This window comes from Pongo pygmaeus, chromosome 9, assembly GCF_028885625.2.
Source record: "Pongo pygmaeus isolate AG05252 chromosome 9, NHGRI_mPonPyg2-v2.0_pri, whole genome shotgun sequence".
Classification (NCBI taxonomy): Eukaryota; Metazoa; Chordata; class Mammalia; order Primates; family Hominidae; genus Pongo; species Pongo pygmaeus.
Window position 1 is genome coordinate 52,028,391 of NC_072382.2, and position 16,517 is coordinate 52,044,907.

Below are 16,517 nucleotides of genomic sequence, written 5' to 3' on the forward strand. Positions count from 1 at the left end.
AACACCTGTAAGTGGATATTTGGAGGGCATTTATGCCAATGCTGGAAAACGAAATATCATCACAGAAAAACTAGGCAGAAGCATTCTCAGAAACTTCTTCATGATGAGTGCATTCAACTCACAGAGTTGAACCTTCCTTTTGATAGAAGAGTTTGGAAACACTCCTTTTGTAGGATCTGCAACTGTTTATTTGGAGCGCTTTGAGGCCTATGTTGGAAAAGGAAATATCTTCGCATAAAAACTAGAGAGAAGCATTCTCAGAAACTTCCCTGTGCTTTCTGCATTCAGCTCACATAGCTGAACCTTCCTTTTGATAGAACAGTTTTGAAAAACTCTTTTCATAGAATCTGCAAGTTGACATTTGGAACGCTTTGAGTCCTAAGCTGGAAAAGGAAATATCTTCACATAAAAGCTGGATAGAAGCATTCTCAGAAACTTCTTTGTGACGTGCGCATTCAACTCACAGAGTTGAAGCTTCCCTTTGATATAACTGTTTTGAAACACTCTTTTAGTAGGATCTTCAAGTGGATATTTGGAGTGATATGAGGCCAACGCTGGAAAAGGAAATATCTTCACATAAAAACTAGATGGAAGCATTCTCAGAAACTTCCCTGCGCTTTTTGCATTCAAGTCACAGAGAGGAAATTTCCTTTTGAAAGCACAGATTTGAAAAACTTTTTGTACAGTTTGCTAGGGGATGTATGGAGCGATTTGAGGCCTATGCTGGAAAACGAAATATCTTCCCATAACAATTAGACAGAAGCATTCTCAGAAACTTCTTTGTGCTGTGTGCATTCAACTTACAGAGCTGAAACTGCCTTTTGAGAGAGAAGCTTGGAAACAGCCTTTATGTAAAATCTGCAAGTGGATATTTGGAGCGATTTGAGACCTATGCTGCAAAAAGAAATATCTCCAACTAAACCCTAGACAGAAGCATTCTGAGAAACTTCTTTGTCATTTGCGGATTGAACTCACAGAGTTGAACTTTCCTTTTCATAGAGCAGTTCTGCAATACTCTTGTTGTGGGAACTGCAAGTGGATATTTGGTGCGATTGCTTCATCTAGTGAAAAAGGAAATACATTTAGATGAAAACTAGATAGAACCATTCTCAGAAACTTCTTTGTGATGTGTGCATTCTACTCATGGAGTTGAACCTTCCTTTTGATAGAACAGTTTTGAAACCCTCTTTTGGTGGAGTCTGAAAGAGGATATTTGGAGGGCTTTGTGGCCTATGCTGGAAAGGGAAACATCTTCACATAAAAACTGGATAGAAGCATTCTCAGAAACTTCTTTGTGATGTGCGCATTCAACTCACAGAGTTGAAGCTTCCTTTTGATATAACTGTGTTGAAACACTCTTTCAGTAGGATCTGCAAGTGGATATTGGGAGTGCTAAGAGGCCAACACTGGAAAAGGAAATATCTTCACATAAAAACGAGTCGAAAACATTCTCAGAAACTTCTGTGTGATGAGTGCATTCAACTCCCACACTTGAACTTTCCTTTTGATAGAACAGTTTTGAAACACTCCTTTTGCAGGATTTGCAACCGTTTATTTGGAGCGCTTTGAGGCCTATGTTGGAAAAGGAAATATCTTCACATAAAAACTAGACAGAAGCATTCTCAGAAACTTCTTTGTGATGAGTGCATTCAACTCACAGACTTTAACATTCCTTTTGAAAGAGCAGTTTTGAAAACACTCTTTTAGTAGAATCTGCAAGTGGATATTTTGAGCGTTTTGAGGCCTTTGCTGGGAAATGAAATATCTTCACCTGAAAAGTAGATAGAAGCATTCTCAGAAACTTCTTTGTGATGTGCGCATTCAACTCACAGAGTTGTAGCTTCCTTTTGATACAGCTGTTTTGAAACACACTTTCAGTAGAATCTGCAAGTGGACATTTGGAGTGTTAAGAGGCCAACACTGGAAAAGGAAATATCTTCACATGAAAACTAGACGGAAGCATTCTCAGAAACTCCCTGTGCTTTATGCATTCATGTCACAGAGAGGTACCTTCCTTTTGAAAGCACAGTTTTGAAATCCTCTTTTTGTAGAATTTGCTAGTGGATGTTTGGAGCGATTTGAGCCCTATGCTGGAAATCGAAATATCTTCCCATAAAAACTAGACAGAAGCATTCTCAGAAACTTCTTTGTGATGAGTGTAATCAACTCACAGACTTGAACCTTCATTTTGAAAGAGCAATTTTGAAACACTCTTTTTGTAGAATCTGCAAGTGGATCTTTGGAACATTTGGTGGGCTTTGCTGGGAAATGAAATATCTTCACCTGAAAACTACACAGAAGCATTTTCAGAGACTTCTTTGTGATGTGTGCATTCAACTCACAGAGTTGAACCTGACTTTTGATAGAGCAGTTTTGAAACAGCCTTTTTGTAAATCTGCAAGTGGATATTTGGAGCGATTTCAGGCCTATGCTGCAAAAGGAAATGTCTTCACAGAAACCCTAGACAGAAGCATTCTCAAGAACTTCTGTTTGATGAGTGCTTTCAACTCATGGACTTGAACCTTCCTTTTGATAGAATAGCTTTGAAACACTCCTTTTGTAGAATCTGCAAGTGTTTATTTGGAGCGCTTTGAGGCCTAGGATGGAAAAGCAAATATCTGCACATTAAAAACTGGACAGAAGCATTCTCAGAAACTTCTGTGTGATGAGTGCATTCAACTCACACACTTGAACTTTCCTTTTGATAGAGCAGTTTTGAAAGACTCTTTTAGTAACACCTGTAAGTGGATATTTGGAGGGCATTTATGCCAATGCTGGAAAACGAAATATCATCACAGAAAAACTAGGCAGAAGCATTCTCAGAAACTTCTTCATGATGAGTGCATTCAACTCACAGAGTTGAACCTTCCTTTTGATAGAAGAGTTTGGAAACACTCCTTTTGTAGGATCTGCAACTGTTTATTTGGAGCGCTTTGAGGCCTATGTTGGAAAAGGAAATATCTTCGCATAAAAACTAGAGAGAAGCATTCTCAGAAACTTCCCTGTGCTTTCTGCATTCAGCTCACATAGCTGAACCTTCCTTTTGATAGAACAGTTTTGAAAAACTCTTTTCATAGAATCTGCAAGTTGACATTTGGAACGCTTTGAGTCCTAAGCTGGAAAAGGAAATATCTTCACATAAAAGCTGGATAGAAGCATTCTCAGAAACTTCTTTGTGACGTGCGCATTCAACTCACAGAGTTGAAGCTTCCCTTTGATATAACTGTTTTGAAACACTCTTTTAGTAGGATCTTCAAGTGGATATTTGGAGTGATATGAGGCCAACGCTGGAAAAGGAAATATCTTCACATAAAAACTAGATGGAAGCATTCTCAGAAACTTCCCTGCGCTTTTTGCATTCAAGTCACAGAGAGGAAACTTCCTTTTGAAAGCACAGATTTGAAACACTTTTTGTACAGTTTGCTAGGGGATGTATGGAGCGATTTGAGGCCTATGCTGGAAAACGAAATATCTTCCCATAACAATTAGACAGAAGCATTCTCAGAAACTTCTTTGTGCTGTGTGCATTCAACTTACAGAGCTGAAACTGCCTTTTGAGAGAGAAGCTTGGAAACAGCCTTTATGTAAAATCTGCAAGTGGATATTTGGAGCGATTTGAGACCTATGCTGCAAAAAGAAATATCTCCAACTAAACCCTAGACAGAAGCATTCTGAGAAACTTCTTTGTCATTTGCGGATTGAACTCACAGAGTTGAACTTTCCTTTTCATAGAGCAGTTCTGCAATACTCTTGTTGTGGGAACTGCAAGTGGATATTTGGTGCGATTGCTTCATCTAGTGAAAAAGGAAATACATTTAGATGAAAACTAGATAGAACCATTCTCAGAAACTTCTTTGTGATGTGTGCATTCTACTCATGGAGTTGAACCTTCCTTTTGATAGAACAGTTTTGAAACCCTCTTTTGGTGGAGTCTGAAAGAGGATATTTGGAGGGCTTTGTGGCCTATGCTGGAAAGGGAAACATCTTCACATAAAAACTGGATAGAAGCATTCTCAGAAACTTCTTTGTGATGTGCGCATTCAACTCACAGAGTTGAAGCTTCCTTTTGATATAACTGTGTTGAAACACTCTTTCAGTAGGATCTGCAAGTGGATATTGGGAGTGCTAAGAGGCCAACACTGGAAAAGGAAATATCTTCACATAAAAACGAGTCGAAAACATTCTCAGAAACTTCTGTGTGATGAGTGCATTCAACTCCCACACTTGAACTTTCCTTTTGATAGAACAGTTTTGAAACACTCCTTTTGCAGGATTTGCAACCGTTTATTTGGAGCGCTTTGAGGCCTATGTTGGAAAAGGAAATATCTTCACATAAAAACTAGACAGAAGCATTCTCAGAAACTTCTTTGTGATGAGTGCATTCAACTCACAGACTTTAACATTCCTTTTGAAAGAGCAGTTTTGAAAACACTCTTTTAGTAGAATCTGCAAGTGGATATTTTGAGCGTTTTGAGGCCTTTGCTGGGAAATGAAATATCTTCACCTGAAAAGTAGATAGAAGCATTCTCAGAAACTTCTTTGTGATGTGCGCATTCAACTCACAGAGTTGTAGCTTCCTTTTGATACAGCTGTTTTGAAACACACTTTCAGTAGAATCTGCAAGTGGACATTTGGAGTGTTAAGAGGCCAACACTGGAAAAGGAAATATCTTCACATGAAAACTAGACGGAAGCATTCTCAGAAACTCCCTGTGCTTTATGCATTCATGTCACAGAGAGGTACCTTCCTTTTGAAAGCACAGTTTTGAAATCCTCTTTTTGTAGAATTTGCTAGTGGATGTTTGGAGCGATTTGAGGCCTATGCTGGAAATCGAAATATCTTCCCATAAAAACTAGACAGAAGCATTCTCATAAACTTCTTTGTGATGAGTGTAATCAACTCACAGACTTGAACCTTCATTTTGAAAGAGCAATTTTGAAACACTCTTTTTGTAGAATCTGCAAGTGGATCTTTGGAACATTTTGTGGGCTTTGCTGGGAAATGAAATATCTTCACCTGAAAACTACACAGAAGCATTTTCAGAGACTTCTTTGTGATGTGTGCATTCAACTCACAGAGTTGAACCTGACTTTTGATAGAGCAGTTTTGAAACAGCCTTTTTGTAAATCTGCAAGTGGATATTTGGAGCGATTTCAGGCCTATGCTGCAAAAGGAAATGTCTTCACAGAAACCCTAGACAGAAGCATTCTCAAGAACTTCTGTTTGATGAGTGCTTTCAACTCATGGACTTGAACCTTCCTTTTGATAGAATAGCTTTGAAACACTCCTTTTGTAGAATCTGCAAGTGTTTATTTGGAGCGCTTTGAGGCCTAGGATGGAAAAGCAAATATCTGCACATTAAAAACTGGACAGAAGCATTCTCAGAAACTTCTGTGTGATGAGTGCATTCAACTCACACACTTGAACTTTCCTTTTGATAGAGCAGTTTTGAAAGACTCTTTTAGTAACACCTGTAAGTGGATATTTGGAGGGCATTTATGCCAATGCTGGAAAACGAAATATCATCACAGAAAAACTAGGCAGAAGCATTCTCAGAAACTTCTTCATGATGAGTGCATTCAACTCACAGAGTTGAACCTTCCTTTTGATAGAAGAGTTTGGAAACACTCCTTTTGTAGGATCTGCAACTGTTTATTTGGAGCGCTTTGAGGCCTATGTTGGAAAAGGAAATATCTTCGCATAAAAACTAGAGAGAAGCATTCTCAGAAACTTCCCTGTGCTTTCTGCATTCAGCTCACATAGCTGAACCTTCCTTTTGATAGAACAGTTTTGAAAAACTCTTTTCATAGAATCTGCAAGTTGACATTTGGAACGCTTTGAGTCCTAAGCTGGAAAAGGAAATATCTTCACATAAAAGCTGGATAGAAGCATTCTCAGAAACTTCTTTGTGACGTGCGCATTCAACTCACAGAGTTGAAGCTTCCCTTTGATATAACTGTTTTGAAACACTCTTTTAGTAGGATCTTCAAGTGGATATTTGGAGTGATATGAGGCCAACGCTGGAAAAGGAAATATCTTCACATAAAAACTAGATGGAAGCATTCTCAGAAACTTCCCTGCGCTTTTTGCATTCAAGTCACAGAGAGGAAACTTCCTTTTGAAAGCACAGATTTGAAACACTTTTTGTACAGTTTGCTAGGGGATGTATGGAGCGATTTGAGGCCTATGCTGGAAAACGAAATATCTTCCCATAACAATTAGACAGAAGCATTCTCAGAAACTTCTTTGTGCTGTGTGCATTCAACTTACAGAGCTGAAACTGCCTTTTGAGAGAGAAGCTTGGAAACAGCCTTTATGTAAAATCTGCAAGTGGATATTTGGAGCGATTTGAGACCTATGCTGCAAAAAGAAATATCTCCAACTAAACCCTAGACAGAAGCATTCTGAGAAACTTCTTTGTCATTTGCGGATTGAACTCACAGAGTTGAACTTTCCTTTTCATAGAGCAGTTCTGCAATACTCTTGTTGTGGGAACTGCAAGTGGATATTTGGTGCGATTGCTTCATCTAGTGAAAAAGGAAATACATTTAGATGAAAACTAGATAGAACCATTCTCAGAAACTTCTTTGTGATGTGTGCATTCTACTCATGGAGTTGAACCTTCCTTTTGATAGAACAGTTTTGAAACCCTCTTTTGGTGGAGTCTGAAAGAGGATATTTGGAGGGCTTTGTGGCCTATGCTGGAAAGGGAAACATCTTCACATAAAAACTGGATAGAAGCATTCTCAGAAACTTCTTTGTGATGTGCGCATTCAACTCACAGAGTTGAAGCTTCCTTTTGATATAACTGTGTTGAAACACTCTTTCAGTAGGATCTGCAAGTGGATATTGGGAGTGCTAAGAGGCCAACACTGGAAAAGGAAATATCTTCACATAAAAACGAGTCGAAAACATTCTCAGAAACTTCTGTGTGATGAGTGCATTCAACTCCCACACTTGAACTTTCCTTTTGATAGAACAGTTTTGAAACACTCCTTTTGCAGGATTTGCAACCGTTTATTTGGAGCGCTTTGAGGCCTATGTTGGAAAAGGAAATATCTTCACATAAAAACTAGACAGAAGCATTCTCAGAAACTTCTTTGTGATGAGTGCATTCAACTCACAGACTTTAACATTCCTTTTGAAAGAGCAGTTTTGAAAACACTCTTTTAGTAGAATCTGCAAGTGGATATTTTGAGCGTTTTGAGGCCTTTGCTGGGAAATGAAATATCTTCACCTGAAAAGTAGATAGAAGCATTCTCAGAAACTTCTTTGTGATGTGCGCATTCAACTCACAGAGTTGTAGCTTCCTTTTGATACAGCTGTTTTGAAACACACTTTCAGTAGAATCTGCAAGTGGACATTTGGAGTGTTAAGAGGCCAACACTGGAAAAGGAAATATCTTCACATGAAAACTAGACGGAAGCATTCTCAGAAACTCCCTGTGCTTTATGCATTCATGTCACAGAGAGGTACCTTCCTTTTGAAAGCACAGTTTTGAAATCCTCTTTTTGTAGAATTTGCTAGTGGATGTTTGGAGCGATTTGAGGCCTATGCTGGAAATCGAAATATCTTCCCATAAAAACTAGACAGAAGCATTCTCATAAACTTCTTTGTGATGAGTGTAATCAACTCACAGACTTGAACCTTCATTTTGAAAGAGCAATTTTGAAACACTCTTTTTGTAGAATCTGCAAGTGGATCTTTGGAACATTTTGTGGGCTTTGCTGGGAAATGAAATATCTTCACCTGAAAACTACACAGAAGCATTTTCAGAGACTTCTTTGTGATGTGTGCATTCAACTCACAGAGTTGAACCTGACTTTTGATAGAGCAGTTTTGAAACAGCCTTTTTGTAAATCTGCAAGTGGATATTTGGAGCGATTTCAGGCCTATGCTGCAAAAGGAAATGTCTTCACAGAAACCCTAGAAAGAAGCATTCTCAAGAACTTCTGTTTGATGAGTGCTTTCAACTCATGGACTTGAACCTTCCTTTTGATAGAATAGCTTTGAAACACTCCTTTTGTAGAATCTGCAAGTGTTTATTTGGAGCGCTTTGAGGCCTAGGATGGAAAAGCAAATATCTGCACATTAAAAACTGGACAGAAGCATTCTCAGAAACTTCTGTGTGATGAGTGCATTCAACTCACACACTTGAACTTTCCTTTTGATAGAGCAGTTTTGAAAGACTCTTTTAGTAACACCTGTAAGTGGATATTTGGAGGGCATTTATGCCAATGCTGGAAAACGAAATATCATCACAGAAAAACTAGGCAGAAGCATTCTCAGAAACTTCTTCATGATGAGTGCATTCAACTCACAGAGTTGAACCTTCCTTTTGATAGAAGAGTTTGGAAACACTCCTTTTGTAGGATCTGCAACTGTTTATTTGGAGCGCTTTGAGGCCTATGTTGGAAAAGGAAATATCTTCGCATAAAAACTAGAGAGAAGCATTCTCAGAAACTTCCCTGTGCTTTCTGCATTCAGCTCACATAGCTGAACCTTCCTTTTGATAGAACAGTTTTGAAAAACTCTTTTCATAGAATCTGCAAGTTGACATTTGGAACGCTTTGAGTCCTAAGCTGGAAAAGGAAATATCTTCACATAAAAGCTGGATAGAAGCATTCTCAGAAACTTCTTTGTGACGTGCGCATTCAACTCACAGAGTTGAAGCTTCCCTTTGATATAACTGTTTTGAAACACTCTTTTAGTAGGATCTTCAAGTGGATATTTGGAGTGATATGAGGCCAACGCTGGAAAAGGAAATATCTTCACATAAAAACTAGATGGAAGCATTCTCAGAAACTTCCCTGCGCTTTTTGCATTCAAGTCACAGAGAGGAAACTTCCTTTTGAAAGCACAGATTTGAAACACTTTTTGTACAGTTTGCTAGGGGATGTATGGAGCGATTTGAGGCCTATGCTGGAAAACGAAATATCTTCCCATAACAATTAGACAGAAGCATTCTCAGAAACTTCTTTGTGCTGTGTGCATTCAACTTACAGAGCTGAAACTGCCTTTTGAGAGAGAAGCTTGGAAACAGCCTTTATGTAAAATCTGCAAGTGGATATTTGGAGCGATTTGAGACCTATGCTGCAAAAAGAAATATCTCCAACTAAACCCTAGACAGAAGCATTCTGAGAAACTTCTTTGTCATTTGCGGATTGAACTCACAGAGTTGAACTTTCCTTTTCATAGAGCAGTTCTGCAATACTCTTGTTGTGGGAACTGCAAGTGGATATTTGGTGCGATTGCTTCATCTAGTGAAAAAGGAAATACATTTAGATGAAAACTAGATAGAACCATTCTCAGAAACTTCTTTGTGATGTGTGCATTCTACTCATGGAGTTGAACCTTCCTTTTGATAGAACAGTTTTGAAACCCTCTTTTGGTGGAGTCTGAAAGAGGATATTTGGAGGGCTTTGTGGCCTATGCTGGAAAGGGAAACATCTTCACATAAAAACTGGATAGAAGCATTCTCAGAAACTTCTTTGTGATGTGCGCATTCAACTCACAGAGTTGAAGCTTCCTTTTGATATAACTGTGTTGAAACACTCTTTCAGTAGGATCTGCAAGTGGATATTGGGAGTGCTAAGAGGCCAACACTGGAAAAGGAAATATCTTCACATAAAAACGAGTCGAAAACATTCTCAGAAACTTCTGTGTGATGAGTGCATTCAACTCCCACACTTGAACTTTCCTTTTGATAGAACAGTTTTGAAACACTCCTTTTGCAGGATTTGCAACCGTTTATTTGGAGCGCTTTGAGGCCTATGTTGGAAAAGGAAATATCTTCACATAAAAACTAGACAGAAGCATTCTCAGAAACTTCTTTGTGATGAGTGCATTCAACTCACAGACTTTAACATTCCTTTTGAAAGAGCAGTTTTGAAAACACTCTTTTAGTAGAATCTGCAAGTGGATATTTTGAGCGTTTTGAGGCCTTTGCTGGGAAATGAAATATCTTCACCTGAAAAGTAGATAGAAGCATTCTCAGAAACTTCTTTGTGATGTGCGCATTCAACTCACAGAGTTGTAGCTTCCTTTTGATACAGCTGTTTTGAAACACACTTTCAGTAGAATCTGCAAGTGGACATTTGGAGTGTTAAGAGGCCAACACTGGAAAAGGAAATATCTTCACATGAAAACTAGACGGAAGCATTCTCAGAAACTCCCTGTGCTTTATGCATTCATGTCACAGAGAGGTACCTTCCTTTTGAAAGCACAGTTTTGAAATCCTCTTTTTGTAGAATTTGCTAGTGGATGTTTGGAGCGATTTGAGGCCTATGCTGGAAATCGAAATATCTTCCCATAAAAACTAGACAGAAGCATTCTCATAAACTTCTTTGTGATGAGTGTAATCAACTCACAGACTTGAACCTTCATTTTGAAAGAGCAATTTTGAAACACTCTTTTTGTAGAATCTGCAAGTGGATCTTTGGAACATTTTGTGGGCTTTGCTGGGAAATGAAATATCTTCACCTGAAAACTACACAGAAGCATTTTCAGAGACTTCTTTGTGATGTGTGCATTCAACTCACAGAGTTGAACCTGACTTTTGATAGAGCAGTTTTGAAACAGCCTTTTTGTAAATCTGCAAGTGGATATTTGGAGCGATTTCAGGCCTATGCTGCAAAAGGAAATATCTTCACAGAAACCCTAGAAAGAAGCATTCTCAAGAACTTCTGTTTGATGAGTGCTTTCAACTCATGGACTTGAACCTTCCTTTTGATAGAATAGTTTTGAAACACTCCTTTTGTAGAATCTGCAAGTGTTTATTTGGAGCGCTTTGAGGCCTAGGATGGAAAAGCAAATATCTGCACATTAAAAACTGGACAGAAGCATTCTCAGAAACTTCTGTGTGATGAGTGCATTCAACTCACACACTTGAACTTTCCTTTTGATAGAGCAGTTTTGAAAGACTCTTTTAGTAACACCTGTAAGTGGATATTTGGAGGGCATTTATGCCAATGCTGGAAAACGAAATATCATCACAGAAAAACTAGGCAGAAGCATTCTCAGAAACTTCTTCATGATGAGTGCATTCAACTCACAGAGTTGAACCTTCCTTTTGATAGAAGAGTTTGGAAACACTCCTTTTGTAGGATCTGCAACTGTTTATTTGGAGCGCTTTGAGGCCTATGTTGGAAAAGGAAATATCTTCGCATAAAAACTAGAGAGAAGCATTCTCAGAAACTTCCCTGTGCTTTCTGCATTCAGCTCACATAGCTGAACCTTCCTTTTGATAGAACAGTTTTGAAAAACTCTTTTCATAGAATCTGCAAGTTGACATTTGGAACGCTTTGAGTCCTAAGCTGGAAAAGGAAATATCTTCACATAAAAGCTGGATAGAAGCATTCTCAGAAACTTCTTTGTGACGTGCGCATTCAACTCACAGAGTTGAAGCTTCCCTTTGATATAACTGTTTTGAAACACTCTTTTAGTAGGATCTTCAAGTGGATATTTGGAGTGATATGAGGCCAACGCTGGAAAAGGAAATATCTTCACATAAAAACTAGATGGAAGCATTCTCAGAAACTTCCCTGCGCTTTTTGCATTCAAGTCACAGAGAGGAAACTTCCTTTTGAAAGCACAGATTTGAAACACTTTTTGTACAGTTTGCTAGGGGATGTATGGAGCGATTTGAGGCCTATGCTGGAAAACGAAATATCTTCCCATAACAATTAGACAGAAGCATTCTCAGAAACTTCTTTGTGCTGTGTGCATTCAACTTACAGAGCTGAAACTGCCTTTTGAGAGAGAAGCTTGGAAACAGCCTTTATGTAAAATCTGCAAGTGGATATTTGGAGCGATTTGAGACCTATGCTGCAAAAAGAAATATCTCCAACTAAACCCTAGACAGAAGCATTCTGAGAAACTTCTTTGTCATTTGCGGATTGAACTCACAGAGTTGAACTTTCCTTTTCATAGAGCAGTTCTGCAATACTCTTGTTGTGGGAACTGCAAGTGGATATTTGGTGCGATTGCTTCATCTAGTGAAAAAGGAAATACATTTAGATGAAAACTAGATAGAACCATTCTCAGAAACTTCTTTGTGATGTGTGCATTCTACTCATGGAGTTGAACCTTCCTTTTGATAGAACAGTTTTGAAACCCTCTTTTGGTGGAGTCTGAAAGAGGATATTTGGAGGGCTTTGTGGCCTATGCTGGAAAGGGAAACATCTTCACATAAAAACTGGATAGAAGCATTCTCAGAAACTTCTTTGTGATGTGCGCATTCAACTCACCGAGTTGAAGCTTCCTTTTGATATAACTGTGTTGAAACACTCTTTCAGTAGGATCTGCAAGTGGATATTGGGAGTGCTAAGAGGCCAACACTGGAAAAGGAAATATCTTCACATAAAAACGAGTCGAAAACATTCTCAGAAACTTCTGTGTGATGAGTGCATTCAACTCCCACACTTGAACTTTCCTTTTGATAGAACAGTTTTGAAACACTCCTTTTGCAGGATTTGCAACCGTTTATTTGGAGCGCTTTGAGGCCTATGTTGGAAAAGGAAATATCTTCACATAAAAACTAGACAGAAGCATTCTCAGAAACTTCTTTGTGATGAGTGCATTCAACTCACAGACTTTAACATTCCTTTTGAAAGAGCAGTTTTGAAAACACTCTTTTAGTAGAATCTGCAAGTGGATATTTTGAGCGTTTTGAGGCCTTTGCTGGGAAATGAAATATCTTCACCTGAAAAGTAGATAGAAGCATTCTCAGAAACTTCTTTGTGATGTGCGCATTCAACTCACAGAGTTGTAGCTTCCTTTTGATACAGCTGTTTTGAAACACACTTTCAGTAGAATCTGCAAGTGGACATTTGGGGTGTTAAGAGGCCAACACTGGAAAAGGAAATATCTTCACATGAAAACTAGACGGAAGCATTCTCAGAAACTCCCTGTGCTTTATGCATTCATGTCACAGAGAGGTACCTTCCTTTTGAAAGCACAGTTTTGAAATCCTCTTTTTGTAGAATTTGCTAGTGGATGTTTGGAGCGATTTGAGGCCTATGCTGGAAATCGAAATATCTTCCCATAAAAACTAGACAGAAGCATTCTCAGAAACTTCTTTGTGATGAGTGTAATCAACTCACAGACTTGAACCTTCATTTTGAAAGAGCAATTTTGAAACACTCTTTTTGTAGAATCTGCAAGTGGATCTTTGGAACATTTTGTGGGCTTTGCTGGGAAATGAAATATCTTCACCTGAAAACTACACAGAAGCATTTTCAGAGACTTCTTTGTGATGTGTGCATTCAACTCACAGAGTTGAACCTGACTTTTGATAGAGCAGTTTTGAAACAGCCTTTTTGTAAATCTGCAAGTGGATATTTGGAGCGATTTCAGGCCTATGCTGCAAAAGGAAATGTCTTCACAGAAACCCTAGACAGAAGCATTCTCAAGAACTTCTGTTTGATGAGTGCTTTCAACTCATGGACTTGAACCTTCCTTTTGATAGAATAGCTTTGAAACACTCCTTTTGTAGAATCTGCAAGTGTTTATTTGGAGCGCTTTGAGGCCTAGGATGGAAAAGCAAATATCTGCACATTAAAAACTGGACAGAAGCATTCTCAGAAACTTCTGTGTGATGAGTGCATTCAACTCACACACTTGAACTTTCCTTTTGATAGAGCAGTTTTGAAAGACTCTTTTAGTAACACCTGTAAGTGGATATTTGGAGGGCATTTATGCCAATGCTGGAAAACGAAATATCATCACAGAAAAACTAGGCAGAAGCATTCTCAGAAACTTCTTCATGATGAGTGCATTCAACTCACAGAGTTGAACCTTCCTTTTGATAGAAGAGTTTGGAAACACTCCTTTTGTAGGATCTGCAACTGTTTATTTGGAGCGCTTTGAGGCCTATGTTGGAAAAGGAAATATCTTCGCATAAAAACTAGAGAGAAGCATTCTCAGAAACTTCCCTGTGCTTTCTGCATTCAGCTCACATAGCTGAACCTTCCTTTTGATAGAACAGTTTTGAAAAACTCTTTTCATAGAATCTGCAAGTTGACATTTGGAACGCTTTGAGTCCTAAGCTGGAAAAGGAAATATCTTCACATAAAAGCTGGATAGAAGCATTCTCAGAAACTTCTTTGTGACGTGCGCATTCAACTCACAGAGTTGAAGCTTCCCTTTGATATAACTGTTTTGAAACACTCTTTTAGTAGGATCTTCAAGTGGATATTTGGAGTGATATGAGGCCAACGCTGGAAAAGGAAATATCTTCACATAAAAACTAGATGGAAGCATTCTCAGAAACTTCCCTGCGCTTTTTGCATTCAAGTCACAGAGAGGAAACTTCCTTTTGAAAGCACAGATTTGAAACACTTTTTGTACAGTTTGCTAGGGGATGTTTGGAGCGATTTGAGGCCTATTCTGGAAAACGAAATATCTTCCCATAAAAATTAGACAGAAGCATTCTCAGAAACTACTTTGTGCTGTGTGCATTCAACTTACAGAGCTGAAACTGCCTTTTGAGAGAGAAGCTTGGAAACAGCCTTTATGTAAAATCTGCAAGTGGATATTTGGAGCGATTTGAGACCTATGCTGCAAAAAGAAATATCTCCAACTAAACCCTAGACAGAAGCATTCTGAGAAACTTCTTTGTCATTTGCGGATTGAACTCACAGAGTTGAACTTTCCTTTTCATAGAGCAGTTCTGCAATACTCTTGTTGTGGGAACTGCAAGTGGATATTTGGTGCGATTGCTTCATCTAGTGAAAAAGGAAATACATTTAGATGAAAACTAGATAGAACCATTCTCAGAAACTTCTTTGTGATGTGTGCATTCTACTCATGGAGTTGAACCTTCCTTTTGATAGAACAGTTTTGAAACCCTCTTTTGGTGGAGTCTGAAAGAGGATATTTGGAGGGCTTTGTGGCCTATGCTGGAAAGGGAAACATCTTCACATAAAAACTGGATAGAAGCATTCTCAGAAACTTCTTTGTGATGTGCGCATTCAACTCACCGAGTTGAAGCTTCCTTTTGATATAACTGTGTTGAAACACTCTTTCAGTAGGATCTGCAAGTGGATATTGGGAGTGCTAAGAGGCCAACACTGGAAAAGGAAATATCTTCACATAAAAACGAGTCGAAAACATTCTCAGAAACTTCTGTGTGATGAGTGCATTCAACTCCCACACTTGAACTTTCCTTTTGATAGAACAGTTTTGAAACACTCCTTTTGCAGGATTTGCAACCGTTTATTTGGAGCGCTTTGAGGCCTATGTTGGAAAAGGAAATATCTTCACATAAAAACTAGACAGAAGCATTCTCAGAAACTTCTTTGTGATGAGTGCATTCAACTCACAGACTTTAACATTCCTTTTGAAAGAGCAGTTTTGAAAACACTCTTTTAGTAGAATCTGCAAGTGGATATTTTGAGCGTTTTGAGGCCTTTGCTGGGAAATGAAATATCTTCACCTGAAAAGTAGATAGAAGCATTCTCAGAAACTTCTTTGTGATGTGCGCATTCAACTCACAGAGTTGTAGCTTCCTTTTGATACAGCTGTTTTGAAACACACTTTCAGTAGAATCTGCAAGTGTACATTTGGGGTGTTAAGAGGCCAACACCGGAAAAGGAAATATCTTCACATGAAAACTAGACGGAAGCATTCTCAGAAACTCCCTGTGCTTTATGCATTCATGTCACAGAGAGGTACCTTCCTTTTGAAAGCACAGTTTTGAAATCCTCTTTTTGTAGAATTTGCTAGTGGATGTTTGGAGCGATTTGAGGCCTATGCTGGAAATCGAAATATCTTCCCATAAAAACTAGACAGAAGCATTCTCAGAAACTTCTTTGTGATGAGTGTAATCAACTCACAGACTTGAACCTTCATTTTGAAAGAGCAATTTTGAAACACTCTTTTTGTAGAATCTGCAAGTGGATCTTTGGAACATTTTGTGGGCTTTGCTGGGAAATGAAATATCTTCACCTGAAAACTACACAGAAGCATTTTCAGAGACTTCTTTGTGATGTGTGCATTCAACTCACAGAGTTGAACCTGACTTTTGATAGAGCAGTTTTGAAACAGCCTTTTTGTAAATCTGCAAGTGGATATTTGGAGCGATTTCAGGCCTATGCTGCAAAAGGAAATGTCTTCACAGAAACCCTAGACAGAAGCATTCTCAAGAACTTCTGTTTGATGAGTGCTTTCAACTCATGGACTTGAACCTTCCTTTGGATAGAATAGCTTTGAAACACTCCTTTTGTAGAATCTGCAAGTGTTTATTTGGAGCGCTTTGAGGCCTAGGATGGAAAAGCAAATATCTGCACATTAAAAACTGGACAGAAGCATTCTCAGAAACTTCTGTGTGATGAGTGCATTCAACTCACACACTTGAACTTTCCTTTTGATAGAGCAGTTTTGAAAGACTCTTTTAGTAACACCTGTAAGTGGATATTTGGAGGGCATTTATGCCAATGCTGGAAAACGAAATATCATCACAGAAAAACTTGGCAGAAGCATTCTCAGAAACTTCTTCATGATGAGTGCATTCAACT